Source organism: Rhea americana, unplaced genomic scaffold (assembly GCF_003343005.1).
Source record: "Rhea americana isolate MKP2758 unplaced genomic scaffold, rheAme1 scaffold_16, whole genome shotgun sequence".
NCBI classification, from domain to species: Eukaryota; Metazoa; Chordata; class Aves; order Rheiformes; family Rheidae; genus Rhea; species Rhea americana.
In genome coordinates this window covers 6,389,699-6,406,792 of record NW_028185705.1, presented here as the reverse complement: position 1 = coordinate 6,406,792, position 17,094 = coordinate 6,389,699, and the positions used below count along the sequence as shown (strand labels likewise).

Sequence of the window (17,094 nt, the reverse complement as noted above, 5' to 3'; positions counted from 1 at the left end):
GGCTTATATTTTCCTGTCTTCAGGAGAAGTACTCTTTTTCGATCTTTTTTCCCCAGTTACTAATATTTTAATTTTCCCATGTTACTTTCTGTTGTGAAACTGTAGTTTTAGTTTTACTTTAATGTACAATATGTAAGTTCTCATTAGATTTTACATAGTATGGATACTTCCACTGAAATGTTACATAGAAGAAGTTTTCATATGAGGAAAAGGAGAGAGAACTTGTTTTTATATGTACTGCTTAATGCAAATGAGTATATATTTTGTTAATTTGTGTTTTTTATATTCCTTGCTTTTTCTCCCCCGACTTAAGTATACTCCGTACTTCTTCCAGTATATCATTCTCCTTCCTTTCAAACTTGACTCTTCTATAAAGGAGTACAACCATCAAAAATGGCAAGCATTAAGCTTGATAATTAGTTCAATATACTGACCAATTTTGTGAATTACCAGTTCAAAGCAACATATGGACATGGATGAAATCAGATTTTGGCATTTCTCACTTAGATTGTTTCAGGACACCGCTGGAGCTTCTTTGATCTGTAAATAACTACTGCAGTTCAGTGCCTTACTTAAAACATATCAAAAAATTCATGACTTGTTTTTAGATATAATCCTCATTTCTACTTATAGTTTTGAATCAGATTAATAGTTACTCATGTTTTGAGATTTCATAGAGAAAGTTACCAAAGATAGCTCTTTTCTTTCTTGATGTTTTAATAGATGCAGCAGACGATTTCTTCTGTGCCTTAATGTGCACCCAGAGTATTTAAACAGATGTTGTATGAAGTCAGAAGCAGCCATCTCCTTTGCTGTAGTTCCTCTGCAACCTAATGGAATTGGTGTCTTCCTTTGCTGTTGTCAGCAGTGTAAAATATGCGAACCATTGGTTTATTTTCACTGCGCCATTCAGCAACTTACTTCACTAACTCCTTTCCCTGCTCCCTGCTTTAGCTTGCACATAGCAGCCTTTTTCTCAGTTCTAAACGTTACAATGCTTTTAACTGTGATATGCCACCTAGCAGACACAGCTTGAGCTAATCAGGTAGTCCCTATTTGTTACTTATAGCTCTTTAACATTGGTCTATGCAGGTGCTGAATTAGTTCAATAAGCAATGTTACCTTTCCAAAGTTGATTAAATACCCTACACCTGGGTTTTCTGGGTACCTATGAAAGGGCTATATAATTTTGAGGGGGGGAAGACTCTGGAGAATTATGGGTCCTTGGTGTTTTACCATCAGCTTTGCAGCTGGGTAACTCCATTGCTTCTAGTTTAACTCCCACCATTTTGGTTAGAAATGCTTTTTTTTCCTAATCCAGTGTTCAATCGTAGTGCAGCATTGGCTTTCCCTGTTGTTTCTGTGTTTTGTTTTTGTCACACAAATCCTCTGCGTAGTTTGCTGTGTGGTTACCAGGGTTCCACACAAACCACTCTCTTGATGTTTTCATAATGCTTTCAGGTCTACTTAGATCAAGTTCTTATCCTGTGTAACCCCAAATCTAGCTCTGTGCCCAGTGAAAATTCACTGTAAAAACAAAACAAAAACATAAGCTTGTAATTCAGCTGAAGGATGAGTTTTTTCTGCAAGGAATCCCTTTCCTCTTCAGTTTTTAGTGCCTTGATAAGAAGCCAAATACCTCCCGCTTGGTATGACATTTATTTCTGTGTGTGGCGGATGAGAAAACCCATGTAGGAATGTTCGACTTGCTCAACTGGATCAGACCCGTGTTCCCTCCAGTCTGCTATGCTGTGTCTCCTTGGGCCCAGATGTTAAATCTCCAGGGAAGCCTGATGGTAGAAAAGGTGTCCTACTCTGTTTCCGAACAGTTGTTTCCACAACTGACAGCTGCTGGAAGATCTTCCTCAGTGATTCCTTGTTAATATGAGTACCCTCAACAGAAATGATGTTAAAAGTAGGTACTAAAAATCCCAAACTTTTACTTTTTTTTTTTTAAGTGATTGCAGCTGGCTCATAGATTGCTTATTCCAATAATTATTTTTTTTGCAGCAATTAATATTTATTTTCTGGGATAATGGATAACTTGAGGTTGATCCTTCTTACATATTTCCCCTTTATCTTTCCTCTCAAGCCACTGCGCTCGCCTTCCCTTTTTTATTTCTGTATTCTCTCTCACCAAACATCATATTATACAGATAAAGATTTTAATCTTTGTGGGCCAAGTTCTCCTGCTGACTTCCGTGTCAGCAGAACTATGTGCTAACAAGCTGGGGCACAGCCGGAGACCATGCATCTTCCAAACCCGCAGGGCGGAGGATTCCTCAGGGTGCCTGCCTGACTCTTCTTCAACTTCATTGCAAGGTCCTTCAGACATTGCAGTTCATTGTCTGAAAAGTAATAACCAGAAGAGTGGCAAGCACAGCTACGGGCAGAGAAAACCTTTCAGAGAGATATCTCACATTGAGAATTCTTGACAACTTTGGAATAACTTAATCTCACACCTGCTATGCTTGGCAGTGGATTTGGCTTCCAAGTCATGGAAAAAAAACAGCCGTACGCATCCAAAGAACCCTGAGGTCTAGAGATATGGTGTGGTACAACAGAAAGACTTGACATGAAAATGTAGCTGAAGCTGTCATGAAAAAGAAAACAACTGAACTGGACAAGGGAAAGCTGAGGTGTGGCTAGGATGGTATGATGAAGAGCACAGGGACAATGAGGGCCGGTCTGAGAAGGTAAAGGACTGCCTCTGTGAGGGCTGTCGGGTTAAACTTTCTCAGCAATATTTGCTCTGTACCGTAATATCTCAAGTTGCTGAGATTTGGTAAAATTGGATTCTGAAACATATTAGTCCACTTTCAGTTGTCTCCAGCACTTGTGTCAAAACTATATCCATCAGATCATATTTTAAATATTTTTAGTCACTCTTTGGTTTTCTTATTTCTTTACCCTTTTTGATGATCTGACATGGGGGTGTGTGTGTTTATATGTATACACACACATATATGTTCTCAATTAGTGCTAACGCTTCCTCTTAAAGTATTCAGTAGAAATTTTGTTTCAGATTCCCAGCTCTTTCTCTGCAGTGCTTTTTATTGTTTTTTTTTTTTCCACTTTGGTTGGAAGTCTTGGTGTGTGTGTGTGTTTGGTTCATCTTTGTTTCTGGATAGTTGAGAGATGCTTATCTTGAATACCTAATGGTACTAACAGTTATTTTTAGAACATGTAGTTTCTGAAAGAATGAAATTACAAACCAGAACCAGGAATTTCTGTGGCAGGTCAGGCACTTCTGGCCCCAGATGTTGACTGGAAGAAGAATAAAGCTCAAGCTGCCTCTACAAATCACTGAAGTGTTCCTTTACTTGATGTTATTATATATGTCATATACTCAGCAGAGAGACAATATCAATATATCTGGTGGTGTACTGAATTATGTTCTCTGGATAAACTTGGATGTTATTTTGTCTTCTCACTATGCTTTTTACGACTCACATCTCACAAACTACTGTGACTATAAAGTATGAGCTATCTTTAAAAATACAGACGTGTGTCTCCATCTAAAGTCTATGGAAAAAATCTCTAGGAAGCAAAATAGATGGTATGGTACTGTTTCAAACATCAGGCAACAAAAGAGCCCTGGTGTATTTGTTTTCATTCCCATACTTTTGAGAGCCTATCTCATGATTGTTSATGCTTCATTCAGATTTTAGGAGTGTGCTTGAATAAGAAGTGCAGTTGTGTGATTTAGGAGGCTGGTAAACTGCAGTAGGTTATGAGCACAGCATCTGGGAGCAAACTCACCTTGCCTAGCTGTTCCACATGCCCATGAAAAAGAGAAAGTAAAGAAGAGAAAAAAAGCAACAATTTGGATAAGGAAGAAATGCTTACAAATAAATGTTTGGGATCAGCAAACTGTGGGGAGAGAACTCTGCCAGAGATCCTAAAGGCCCTGTTGTGTTCAGTATGGTGAAAGGCAAGATGCAACAAATCTTTGGTGTCTACTTAGTCCTTTATTTTACTCTAAAGTTTCTGACTGGATATGTTGCGCAGAACTACAGGTCAGGTGAATATAAATTGTGCTATCGGAATTTATCCGGCCAGCAACTTAACCTCTGACTAACCCTGGCAATGGTACAGCATTACAAATGTAGTCTTCAAGGAAGGATGAACAAATTTGTTAAGCCATTGGGCACAAACAAAAACTTCAAAATCAGGCAAGAATATCTCCTTGTTCCACTGCTTTGTCACTCTAGGATGTATTTATTGCAGCCGAAGCTAGGAAAATTCCATCTGCCCATTTATGTTCTGTAGTCAGAGTTACTAAATGTACCTTTCCTAGTCTTGTCCAACTCATATGTTTAGTTTTGTGTCCTTTTAAAAATTTCCAGACCACCAAGTGTGATGGCTCTCAGCTAAGCATATGAATATCCGTGGTTTTACAAACTAACCTCTTTTGTTAATTTACATCAACAGAAGGGATCCTAAAGAAGGGAATGTAAAAGCACTGTTTTCTTGACAATCCTAAGTACCTACATCAGCAGTTTAGGAATTAACTAATGCAGGCTACAGGAATCATGTGTATTCTCGAAGGTCCCAAAAAGGAAAAGTGGCCCCTCACCTGTGATTCCATTTTTACCTTCATTCCCTCCCCAAAAGTACCAGGCATGCAGAACTCCCAGGAACAGCAACGACAGAGATTTATATGCTTAGTACTTCCAGAAGCAAATCATGCTCCTTACTTAAGTGCTTAAACGTGGATTTAGCTCTTTAAGTATATGACTTAGAAACGTGCCCTTTTTTGTGTGTTTAAGGGATGGATTGCCAAATTTTCTTTTTTTGGAACTTCCCACCATCTTTAATTAAAAAGGGGAAGTGTAATAAGGAGCAGAAGTAGGTTATACTGGTAGGAAGAAGCCAGCTCGAGGATCTAATGTGAAATTCGTGCTACGAAAGTAGATGGAAAATTCTGTTCACATTATGGGACATACTTACGGTTTTGAAATTCATGGAGTGAGATGTGGATGCTGCACTCAGAGTGTGTGTGTGTGTTCTGTAAGGAAATGATGACAATTGCTGGAGGAAAATTGCTTGGTATTTTCAGGGATTATTCTGAAGGCTCTGTTTCAGTGGCTTTCACAACTGTTCAACAGCTTGCAATGGGAGAAAATTAAATTCCAAGGTTTCTTTTACAAAACTGTAGATTGCAGACCTTGTAGATGAATGTTTATTGGTGTGCCAGTTGTCCTGACCTCCTAAAATGCAATTTGCTTTGTATTACTTGAAAGTAAAAGAGAGCTCTTTTATTCCTTCTCTCCTTGTGATTTTGTATGTAGGGAAGACTCTGGGTAGAGAAAAAATCCTATATTCTTACTCAGAGACCTAATGGAGAATGGCAAAGCCATTTTTAAGCCAGTGGTTGATAATATTGAGCTAATATCACACACGCATTTGGTGCCGAGGGTAGACCTGTCTTTATGGATTCCTTTTAAGAGTCTAATAAGCTTTATGCCTTGCGATGCTGTGTGTGGCAGATGGATCTTGGGAAGGTATTTTTAGAGGCCTCCCCCCATCTTGTCTTCTAAAGAGGGTTTTATTTGCACATTCCTAGCATAAAATGAGGTATAGAGTCTTGGCTCCTCCTGTCATGTTTAGCTGGAGTGATACCATCGGGACACACTGAAACGTGGGACCGCTTGCTGAGGTTAATTTTTGATCTCTCAGTCTCCTGGGAAATGCAGATCTTGAAGCAGTAGGGCCTAGGACAACTTAAAATATTTATTTTCCCGAGGCCCATGAATCACTAACACAGGGAAATACTTCTAGTGTAACAAAATACTGTGTATTTAAAGAGAATTCTTTCTTTCTCTCTGAGGACAAATGTGACCTTGATTAAATTATTTCTATTTTTAATCAACTTGAAGGTCCCTGAAACTTATAAGGTTCTCCGCAGCTGTTCCTCAGACGTCTGCCGGCGTGTCAGCCTCACAGATTTCCCCATCTCCTTGGCAGGACTAAGGACTCTAAAAAGCCACAAATACCGTTTTGGGGCTAGGAGAGACTAAGTGGTACTCTGAGCATGAAAAAGGCTGCGTGAGTGAGGCATCTACAGAACTTCCCCACAGAGACTGATGTTAGGAGAACTCTGTTAGGGAGTGCTTTGACTTTAACAGAGTTTGCCCCCCAAACTCTGGATCCTCTTTCTGCTCCGGTGTACTTCCTTTCATGCAGCATGTTTCCTTTGAGGGCAGATCTCACAGGGTCTTATTTTACTCAGTGGTGCTCCAGCCCCACGAACCAGAATTATTTGAGTTTTAAGCAGCTTCACCATTGGTTTGCTGCAGGTCTGTGGTGGCTTTTTTGTCGTCTTTGTTGTTTCATCTCTTCTTGTGTGCGTGTTTTGGATGGCTCCCTGTTTTCAGTAGGAAATTTGTTAGGAAATTTCAGTAGGAAATGAGTGGCTGTTAGCTGCATGCATCCTAGTTTCCCTGTGCATTCTTCCAGTAGTCCCTGAACGAGGTGCAGTTTATGCCCAGCAGCCTGTTCTGAAGGCCGTGGTACCTTTTCTTTACTGAAATGGTTTTGTAAACAGCAGAAACCTGGTTTCCTGAGGACCTGTAATCTGCAACACCTCTGCCTTCCCCACTGTGCTGACTCCAGCTCTCCTTTTACATCCCCAGGCTCGCACCCCTCCCTGCAGCATCCCAGCTCCCTCCCACAGCCCTTAGCTGTTGGCTGAGCAGGTGATAACACAAGCTGTGGCACTTCCATATGTATCCATGTGCTGATTGCCTGCGTCTACGTACACACGGAGTGCCTGGTGGACAACCAAACAGGTCACTGCTGAGCTAATGCTGCAGCCTTTCCTGCAAAGTGGAGTTGCTGCTTTGAGTCTCTCTTCTCAGCCCAGATGCTTGCAGATGTTTGAGAGATTTTGTCTGACTTCACAGCATTTWTAGGAGCTTTGTATCTCCAAGACCTCAATTTGTCTGGCTTATTTGCTTAGTATTAGCCAGTGAGTTCAAAAGCTAAGGAAAGGGRGGAAAAGAGGGCAACATTATGCGCTGCTTCTATAGTAAACCAGTTTAAAAATGCACCTCTTTAGTCAGATACAACATGTCAATAAATATTCCACTGAACAGTCTATATTCTATTCCTTACTGGTGCAGCAGTGACATCAATTTCTGTATTAAAATAACTACATTTATTGGAGCCAAACTATAAGCATATGACAGAGAGGGAAACCTTAATACGTATTAAATGTTATTATCCAAGTGATTAACTAAAATCTTACCATCTAGACATTGTGTAGTTGGAGCTGAGGGAAGGCAAAACCCAGCAATGACACTGAAATTTGAATTAGGCCCATGCCATGGTATTCAAATTGGCAAAAGCATGGAGTTTTACTGTAATAACCCAATACTGTCATTTATTCTGTCTCAGATACCCATTGAAAATGCATGGGCTACAGTCCAAATACCTGTGGAGATTAACAAGTTTAAGGTATAGTATAGGCACTCCTAAAACCACTCAGGGATTAAAAATGAAGAATGCTTGTTGCTAAATGTCCTTTAACTTTAGCAGCCCAGAGTCTGCCTGTACCCAGCCATGACACAGTTCTGAGATACCATTTCCCTTTTCCTGGTGGATATGAGACCACTTTATTGGAGATTTAGTTATGGACTTCACTCTCTAGGAGCAGAATTCCATACTTTATTATAGTGAAATTCCTGARATAGCAAAAATGAAGTCTATAAAAGAGGATCAGGCAGTTTAAAGCAAAGATAATAGAATTGCATATTGTTGTATGTGCATTGGGTTGTAATGGACCTTACTAAGAGTGAAAATAACTGCAAACCTAGTTTGCAGAATTGGAGTGTACTGTTGTTGGTTTATTTTCAGTTAGTTGTATCYGTATAAAATAACTGTTATAAGAATGGCCTGCAAAATCTTTTTCTTTCAAGGCCATCTGATCCTTGCTTCTGTAGTTTTAAGCCTTTACACTGGTAGTTAGTCAGGTTTTATGTAAATATGTCAATGTTATTTCTACCATTGGTGATCTTATTTCTAMAAGCACTATTATTTAACTGTCAAAGGTGTTTCTGTAATTAAATTTATATTGCAGCTTAATAACAGTTCAGAGAACATAAAGCTCCCAATGTGTTTTAGTTCCATTTGAAAATGGATACGCAGGCTACAGCTTGGATAAGAGACAATAAAATTGGATAACATTTTGTGACCAAAAAGCTTTTCTATTCAGTCGCATCTTAACTTTCCAAAAAAGACTTGTGGAAGGATATTTTGAAATATTTTATTACAGTACAGAAAAGTCACAATAAAATAGAACACTGAGCCTTTTCTGTATACTAAGAGTTGTTCTGCACTCCAGACTCCTCTTAAGTGTGAGCTGCTTCAGTGGGATGTTTGCAGAATCAGACTGATTTCAGGCAGATGGAAGATATCCTGGTTTTCTTTACTTGATGAAACATGTTGAATTAACAGGAAATTACCAGTACCTTTTCTCTCACCCTTTTGTATTTTTYCATGAGAATAATCAGGAGATATAAGAAATTTGTTACCTAAGGAAGAAATGGTGAATTGTCTTTTGGCAATAAAGAATTCACATTAGAAAATCCTGGTGACCAAAAGTATTTTGTGGATTTTGAAAACAGAAGTATCATGAATGTGGGAACAGTCCAGAAGACACAGTATGAATTAACTTTCTGATCAAGCATACAGGAGTAGCTTTGGGTAAAAGAGTGTAGAGTTCAGCAATGCTCCCTTTTAATCATGAGCTTTCCCCCAATATATCCTTTAATGGATATTAAAGGATAAAGCTTATACTGACAGAAAACCTTTTGATTACCAGTGCCTATAAAGGGCAGATGGTATCTGCTGAATGTGTTTTAATAGGAGAAAGTACTGAATATAGATTGAGACTGTACATATTTTCAATCAACTGTGTCTGTAAATTCCATTTCAGTGTTACCTGTGCTTTGAAGACCTTGCAATATTTCATACATCTACAGACATCCCATAAATTCTTATCCGTCCCACCTGCCTGCTTGTGCTAAGTTCCTGCTGTTACAAGTAGAGCTTTGATGAATATTTAGGTTGCACTATAAAGTTCTTTCCTTCTAAGATATGAGTTTTCCTCATGGAAAAGTCTTTGTTTCCCTTTAGAGAAACACATAGAAGAAAAAGATTGAGTTAGGTGAGATTGCAACTCACCAGTATTGCAAGAGGAAAGCGAGCAAACAGTTCTTGCCAGAGCAGTAAAGAGTAATGAACACAGTTCCTTAATGCCCCCAAATACTGCTCAAAACAAGTTTAGTAGTACTTAGGATTTTTGGCACTGAAGCAGTCTCTTTCCTTAGTTCTGAAWTTATTGCGGTAATCTTCTTGACAGATACTATTTTGTGTTTGTTACATGCTTGCTAATCTTGTGATCTTCCCACCTCTTAAATACCTTTCCAACCACCTATCAGAAGTACCAGTCATAGGAACCTTTTCTTTTTTTCCTCCCAGGAATCAGCTATGCAGTATGGATACAGTTTTACATATGCAGCTGTCTGAGAACACAGCTATGCAGCTCCCCTTTCAGGAGATACTTKCTGCATCAATACCAGCCAAAGGTCCAACCTTTTAGCGTTATGTTAATAGGAGCAAGGGTGAGACATCAGTGGAAGGCTGAATTCTGAGATTTTTGTTAGTACTTTCAAGTGTTGTTACCATCCTCGTAAAGCTACGGTAATCTAGTGTTCTTACTAGAAATGTGTGCCACTTATCTGGCCGGAGGGCTTATAAGGTTTTAGACTTTCATTTATTTTCCTCCTCGTCTGTCTTTGCTTTGTTCTTCACAAACGACCTTTTTACTAAGCTTTGTAGTAGGTAGCAGATTGGTTAGAATTGACTCTATGATAGGTCTTTCATAGAACTTAAATTGTTAAATGATGAGGAAGACTTCATCATTTRGTAATTTAATTTGAAGTATTTGGTTTCTATAGAAAGTCTCTTATACATGTGTGCATACACTCCTCTAAGAGAAAAGTTCAGATATTGTAAGTACAAGGATTGTGTTGCAGTATTGGGATTTGACCCCTCACAATCTTTTAAAGTGCTCAGCAAGAAAGCTGGATCATGTACGTGCTGCTTTAGGATTCCAAACAAAAGGGGAGATCTGCTGACATATATATTTTAAGTTGCTGGAGGAGAAGATCCATAACTGAGATGTATTCTTACAGAAATACTTGTCCAGAAACATTTCCTCCTTGGAGTTTTGCTTTTGAATGCAAAAGTAACCTGTAGTGGAAAGAGAGGCTTTGTTCTCAGGTAGACTTCRTGTGTGTGATCACTGCGCATCTGAGCAGACGTGTTATGTTTGGGTCCTTCAGCCACTACTGTAAAGTGAGTAATCCATACAAACCCAGTCAAAATCAAGGCTTTGTTGTTCTACTGGCTGTACTTGCAACAAAAGTTTATCTGTGAGCTGAAGATCTTCCAGTCCAGACAGACAAGACAAAGACCCACCATTTTTCTCAGCCRATCCATAAAGATTTTGCCTGAGGTTACGCTACTGGCTTTCTATACAGTTAGAGAATTCTTCTGATTCCCAGACCARTTTTATAAATTAAAGCCTATCCTACTGCTTCACTTAAGGGTTTTTGAACTAACAGTTGAATGCATACATTGCATTTTGCTACAGTGGCTGATGTTGCTAATGGTCTTCTCTGAGATTTAGTATACATATGTGGTGACTCCTCTCTGGTTCACTTTTGAGCCCCAGAATAAGGTAGTCCTGTAGCTCAAGCTTCTGCACCGCAGCATGTCTGAGACTATGTGGCCTTTCACAGACTCTTCGGGTTATACTTGTTTCCCACAATTTTCTGCATGTTTGTCTCTAAACGAACCATGAAATGATTCAGTGCCCGCATRTGGTTTTAATAACAAGTGTATGTGAGCAAATGACAGGACACAGAATGGTCCACTAGAAGTTTCCTGCATACGTTATGGGTTAAAATCGAAGCAGGTTTGTAGCAGAGTGTCTATCAGCATTGATTAGTTACTCATGGGTTAATGTGATGTTTCGGGGACTTCTTCATGAGAACAACTATCTAACAACTRCTGAATGCTAGAAATCTGCATATTTAATCAAGGGCAGATTTGAAGCAGTGGAGCAAGCTCTGTTTTGATCTTCACTGTAATCTGATTGTTTTTCTGGGAAGTTTGTGTGGTGTTGTTGRTTTTGTAGGTTTTTTTTGTTTTGTTTTTTGGTTGGTGATGTTTTGGTGGGGATTTTCTCTTTGTTTTTATGAAAGACTAGGAAGTAGTTTTTTGATTTTGTCTTCGAACTTTTTAAGTAGAAAGTCAAATGAAGCATCCACATCTTAAAAACTATGAATCCGGTAGATATACTCTGGCTTTGGATGGGCTTTGCAGAGTCCTGAATAATCCTTCCATCAACCACGTACCCTCAGCTATGCAAAATGCTTCTGAAAATACCTTGTGTCTTTCATTATTATTTGTGAGAAATTAGTATGTCCTCAGATTTTAAAAATCTGTTTTTCTATCCTTTTCTCCCATCTCAGAAATATTCCACTCTGATGTTTCTTCTTTCATGGATGCTGAAGTGAAATTGTCACAAGCCACTAGTCCAAGATTAGGACAAGAAATTTCTTGCTGTCAGATGGAAGAGTCTCTCTTAGGCTGTTGTTCTGACTGTGTGTATTTCTCCTTACTCCCAAACTTGAAGGCTTAATGTTGGTTTATACTTAACCAGCATTTGTTAACAATCTGGTTTAAGCTTATTGATTAAATACACAGAACTGCTGTTCTCTGCTTTGGGACTGATATTCTTGTATGTGAAAGGCTAGAAAAGCATTAGAAAAAACGCAGGGAGGAAACATGATGAATAAAGATACAGTGTACTTGAAACTTTTCTGCAAAGGGGAAAGGAAAAATCTGTTCCTGTGCTTGTGATGAGAAGGTGAAGTAGTCATGACTAAAATTGTTCTGAGGAACTATCCAACAATGCAGCACCCAAGTGGATCATCCATGCAGTCCATCCATTACGAGAGGCTATTRAAATGGATTAGACAAATGTGTTGGAAACAGATCTTGATCTTGGTCAGGAGAATGAAAGTTCTTCATATCCTGTTTTTCCCCTAACACTGTAATCCCAGGSAAATACAGGCAGAGTTGTAAGAGAAGGTGAATGAGAGATACTAGGAAATACAGCTACTGCTGCTCCATCTGTGTCACAACAGTACTGCAGCATAGAATAAGAGTCTGCAGTAAACAAGGAGGGTGAAGCCCATTAAATTTGTTAAACTCAGAGTCTCTGTCCTTGTGTACCTGGAAGAGATTTTTCTCTGTGGGGATTTTTTCAGTATCTAAATGACATGTCAAGGTGATTGCATTGTGTGGAGGTACCTGAACTTGGTGTATAGCTGTGTACATGAGCCATTCTGCACCATGGTCATTTGTTCTCACTGTAGTCTTTGGGCATCAAACTTGATTGAAAGCATGAGTTAAATTGCTCATGTGAAGAGCTTGGATCTCCTGGAAGTGATCCTTCCCTGAGACCCTGTTGTTTAGGTACTTAATTGCAGGTTAGTACCGATACCCTGAACTCTCTACTTAATAAGGAAGAAATTAAGAGTTGTATGTTCATAAACACCTTACGTTCTTAGCTCATTGCCTGTGTGCATGCAGGTTTGCTGACTCCAAGGCTTGCTGATGGTAGGAGCTCACTGAGGCCGAGGGAAAAGTAGCCCGCTACAGCTTCACTTATCTTCTACCCAGCTGTGGATGTGGGGGCCAACCGCAGGCAGCATATGAACTTCTCACAAAGCAAAGGCTATAATATCAAGGTAAATGTTCTAGAGGAGAGATGCACTGTGCTGAACCAAAAATGTCCCAAGATATTGTAGATGGTAACACCTGTATGCAGTTATTTTATCTCTGGGCTCATCGGCCTTCAGGAGCTGAGCCCTATCTTAAAGGAGCTGTCACAGCAATCCTCATTTGCCTCCAAGGTGTCACCTGAAGTGCTCCTGAAGGTAATCAATCACCTAATAAAAAACACTCTTTGACAGTAGGTGGAATTTGGGAATTAATTTGCACCCCTTAAATGAGGCTTCTAAAACTATAATTATCATGAAAGGAAGAAATGAGTTGTGTCAGGTGTAGAAGTGATTTATTTAGCAAGGATAAACAGTCACCAAAGTGGCACTTAAACTTGCAGTGTCTGTACTGCATTTCTTCTTAAGTGAACTAGCGATTATATTTGCTTTGCTTCTCATATTTGCAGGTTGTGGGGCAAATCTTCAGTTTGTGTATGAAGTGTCTGGTACAAAAGTGACCTACAACAAATTATTGCTGCCTTTTCCACATTACCTTGCTTTAATGTGCTGATCAGTGCTTCTTGCTGCCCCATCATTCCCTGCTTAATGCATTATCCCCTGAAGAGCCCTGGCTTCAGAGGACACTGCATATCCTGTGCGGCCCAGCCTGCCATTCATGTTTCTTATTGTCTCTTCAAATGTTGGATTTTATGAAGTGGGTGTTGGAAGCATCAGCAAATAGAGAAGGAAGTTTTAAGTAGTTTAGTTAGCTGGGCTGCATATGGCTCATAGCTATTACTTGGAATAAGAGGAAATTGAAGATGCATGATTCTCTCTCTCTTTCTCTCTCTCTCTCTCTCTCTTTTGAATAAAAGTTTGAAAATGCCTGAGATCTATATCTATTTCTGAAGGTTATGAGGGAGCAATGATTTATTTGGTAAAATCCAGAGAAATGTGAGAATAGCAACATTTTAAAAGCAAATAATTTACAAAAAAATATTGCCTTCAAATAGAGCAAATACCCTACTAAAACTATGTTGCAGAAGTCTCTAACCCATGTAGCAGAGCGTTTGGAGGCTTAATTCAGCTGTGTAAGTAAAGGGGACATGGACTTCATTGCAGCCTTCACTGTGAAGTTGCTACAAACAACTCGTCCTGGTTGCTACATCTGAAAAATATCTTTGTTACTRATTGTAATTTTCTGGCTTCAAAATRTATGTGTGGKGTGCAGATACAGCAAAACTGTSTCACATGGCAAAAAAMMCCYRTATTTCATATTAACCTTGCATTATTGGTGGGCTGGTTTCTTAGCCTTAAGAAGATTTCTATTCATTTGTGTCAAGCTGATTTCTGTATGTACAGGTTTCTGGGGAAGGTTGTGCCTGATTATTTCCCYGTACTTGTTTGCCTGGAGTTAAGATGACTTGGAAATGGGATCATAGAATCAGTAAGGTTGGAAGGGACCTCTGGAGATCATCTAGTCCAACCTCCCTGCTCAGCYGGATCACATAGAGCATGTTAGACAGGGTTGCGTCCCACTGGCTTGATTCAGAAGACTTTTGTATGCGATGAGAAGACTTCTTGAATTAAATCCCCATACTTCTTGACAAAAACCTGTGTGCAGGTGAAATCAGAGTGCCCTTTTTATTTAAATTTTAGCAGTGTTGTGTCCTACAGTCAGAAAYTGTTTTTGCTGGAAGGCATCACTAACACAAACAAAATAGGCAACCATTCAGAAAACCTCATTTGATGCTATTTAAATTGGAAAAACCATATTTTAGTTTATGGGTACTGACTGATTGCAGACAGCTTATATGGGCAAGGTGTGTTTGTGAGTCTTTTCACTTAGGAGCGTAGATCTGGAGAATGCTATGCAAAATCTTTTCAATATAAACTAAAACCTTTATTCTCCCTCCTGCTCTGAAATTTTACCACAGACTGTTTTTACTGGATTGCAGAATTCTTTGGAAGTGCACTGGAAATATTTTTCACGAAATGAAGTGGCAAAAATTAAACGCTCTGGAATGCAGCTGAAGGGGCAGTCCAACTACCCTAAGCATGTCCCGGTTTGCTTGAAATATGGTTGCCCTTTGCAGGCACTCAATTCATCTTGAGGCCAATTTTAACAGTGCACAGTGCAGAAATGACTAACTGTTATGACATGCCCTGAACCAGCTCCAGTTCAGCTTGTGTAAATTCTACATGTGGGGTGCTTTTGGAGCTGACAGGTGGAATTTTATTGTGATTGTATTTAACTATTCTGCCACAGTAAAGGCTTTTGTTGTTTATCTTGCTAAGCTGCTAAGTGTTGCAAAGCAAAGGAGCAAGTTCTTTACCCGTTTATTTATTTATTTTTAATCAGCGCAGTCTTGTAAAGCCTGTTGGTCAGTGCCTAGAAATGCAAACAGGATCTTCCCAGCGTTCAGTTCTGCTTTCTGAGTGGGTGCTCGCCGGCTAGCTTTGACCACGGTGCATCATGCCTAGTCTTCCCCTGGGAGGGCTGCTGCTGCACGCGCTGTGGTGGCGGTGGTGGTGGTGGAAGCGGCTTGTCCTTGTTTTAGGCCTRCCAACCTCAGAACTGAGTCAGCCAGTACTGACTTTTTCTTAGGCCATGGTCATATACYGTCTTCAGGCTGCACAGCCAGCAGAAGAGGCTACAGCCCCCGGTTGCTTGTGGCTGTCTATTAACCTGCCTTACTTGGGAGGAGGATGAAGGTGGTAACTTCTCTATCCCACCAGTTGCAGCTGAAGGAAGAAATGCAAAGAYATAGTAGAGCTAATTTTGTCTTGAATTCTCTTAGTGTCCTGGAAATTCAGCACAACAGGCTGTTTTCACCATGTGGATTAGCATTTCGGCACAGATTTGGGAGCCTCCTTTCCGCTGCAGGACTTCCAAACTAAGTCCCATCATTTACTGGCTTCATGTCAGCTGACCTTTGAGAATTGCACGTGTGACTATAGAATCACACTCTTCTGCAGGYTTGTTAATTCTTTCCATGATCCCAAAGACCACTACCAGCATTTGGTAGCACTGTTTAAAGAAAAGTGTTAACAATAGTATGGCTTTTGATTGAAGGCGCAAGTTGATTTTTACTTGCATATTACTTAGGCAGCTTTTGGTTTTATTGTCTGAAGTGATTTATTGGTACTTATTCTGAGATAAAAATTGTGAGTGTCATAAGTGAAGAGAATGTCCTGRCACAAATCAGAAATTCCCAAGGAATATTAATGAAAAATGTAATTAAAATGCATCGAAGTTGAAGCATTTTTGGGAAGTGCACAGTGTGCTAATCTCATTGGAAAAAATTCTGTTGAAGTCGCCTAGATATGTTTTATGATGCTAACACCACTCTGTGCCTTTTCAGCCCAACAGGTTACCAACATTATACTGTAAAAAGCATTTGTTTTCAGGTCTGTCCGTTTGTTTTATTAGGCAATAACACTGTTTTCCTTTCCCTCCTTTTTTTTTTTTTTTTGGTCCTCTACCTGCATGTTAGTTTTTCTTTACTGCGCTGTCTGTTGCCCAGTTCTTTGAGTCCAGGTATGTGAAGTTCAGCTTCAGGAATACCATATCTTTAATCAGAATCAGTGTTCCTTTTCTTCAGATCTTGCCTCACAATTTCTTTGGGATRATTTGGGATAAATCTCAGTGAATCTCAGGATGAAAGGATAATCGTGTACCTATTACTGGGTCTGTGGCTGGCACTTAGGATAARGCATCCAGGTACTGCAGAAACAGAAGTCAGTTCTTGAGCTCTACCTAGAGAGTAGGTTCCTGAAGCAGATACTCAATAYAGATACTCAAATGCTGTGCACTAAAAAGGTAAAATTTCTGGAGATTCCTTGTTTTGGAGTATGTCTGTTTTCCCCAGCTCCATTTTTGTGTTTGATTTTGATCTTTCCTCTCAAGTAATGTCTGTTAGCGTGAAAATTGTAGCATTGTTGCTCTTCTGTTTCCCAGCTAGAATATAACTGGGAAGACTACGGTTCAAATATATGTAAATATCATATACTGTTTTATATAGCAGACAAAATCCGTACTGGGCAACAAGACCTAAAGCATTGCACAGTGAATTTTACAGAGCTGCCTACGACAGCAGGGAAGCGGCGAACCAGCCGCTTGGCTATGATGGGCATTTGACATGGCTGCAACACCGATTAGGAAAAGAAATCATCTCAGTGGAACCTTCTGGATGTGAAATGGCCTCTAAATGAATTAAAGCTGCGAGAGCAGCATTTCCCATCCCTTTCCCCCCTGAGGCCAAGCTGCAGTAGGCGTGCAATTTGGCCT

At 39.7% G+C, this 17,094-nt stretch overlaps 1 protein-coding gene across 3 annotated transcripts in view; it reads left to right on the top strand.

The window, feature by feature from the left end:
• The window catches only part of SLC25A26 (solute carrier family 25 member 26), a 91,299-nt gene that overhangs the window by 35,228 nt on the left and 38,977 nt on the right, over positions 1–17,094 (top strand). The gene's annotated exons all lie outside the window — the stretch shown is intronic.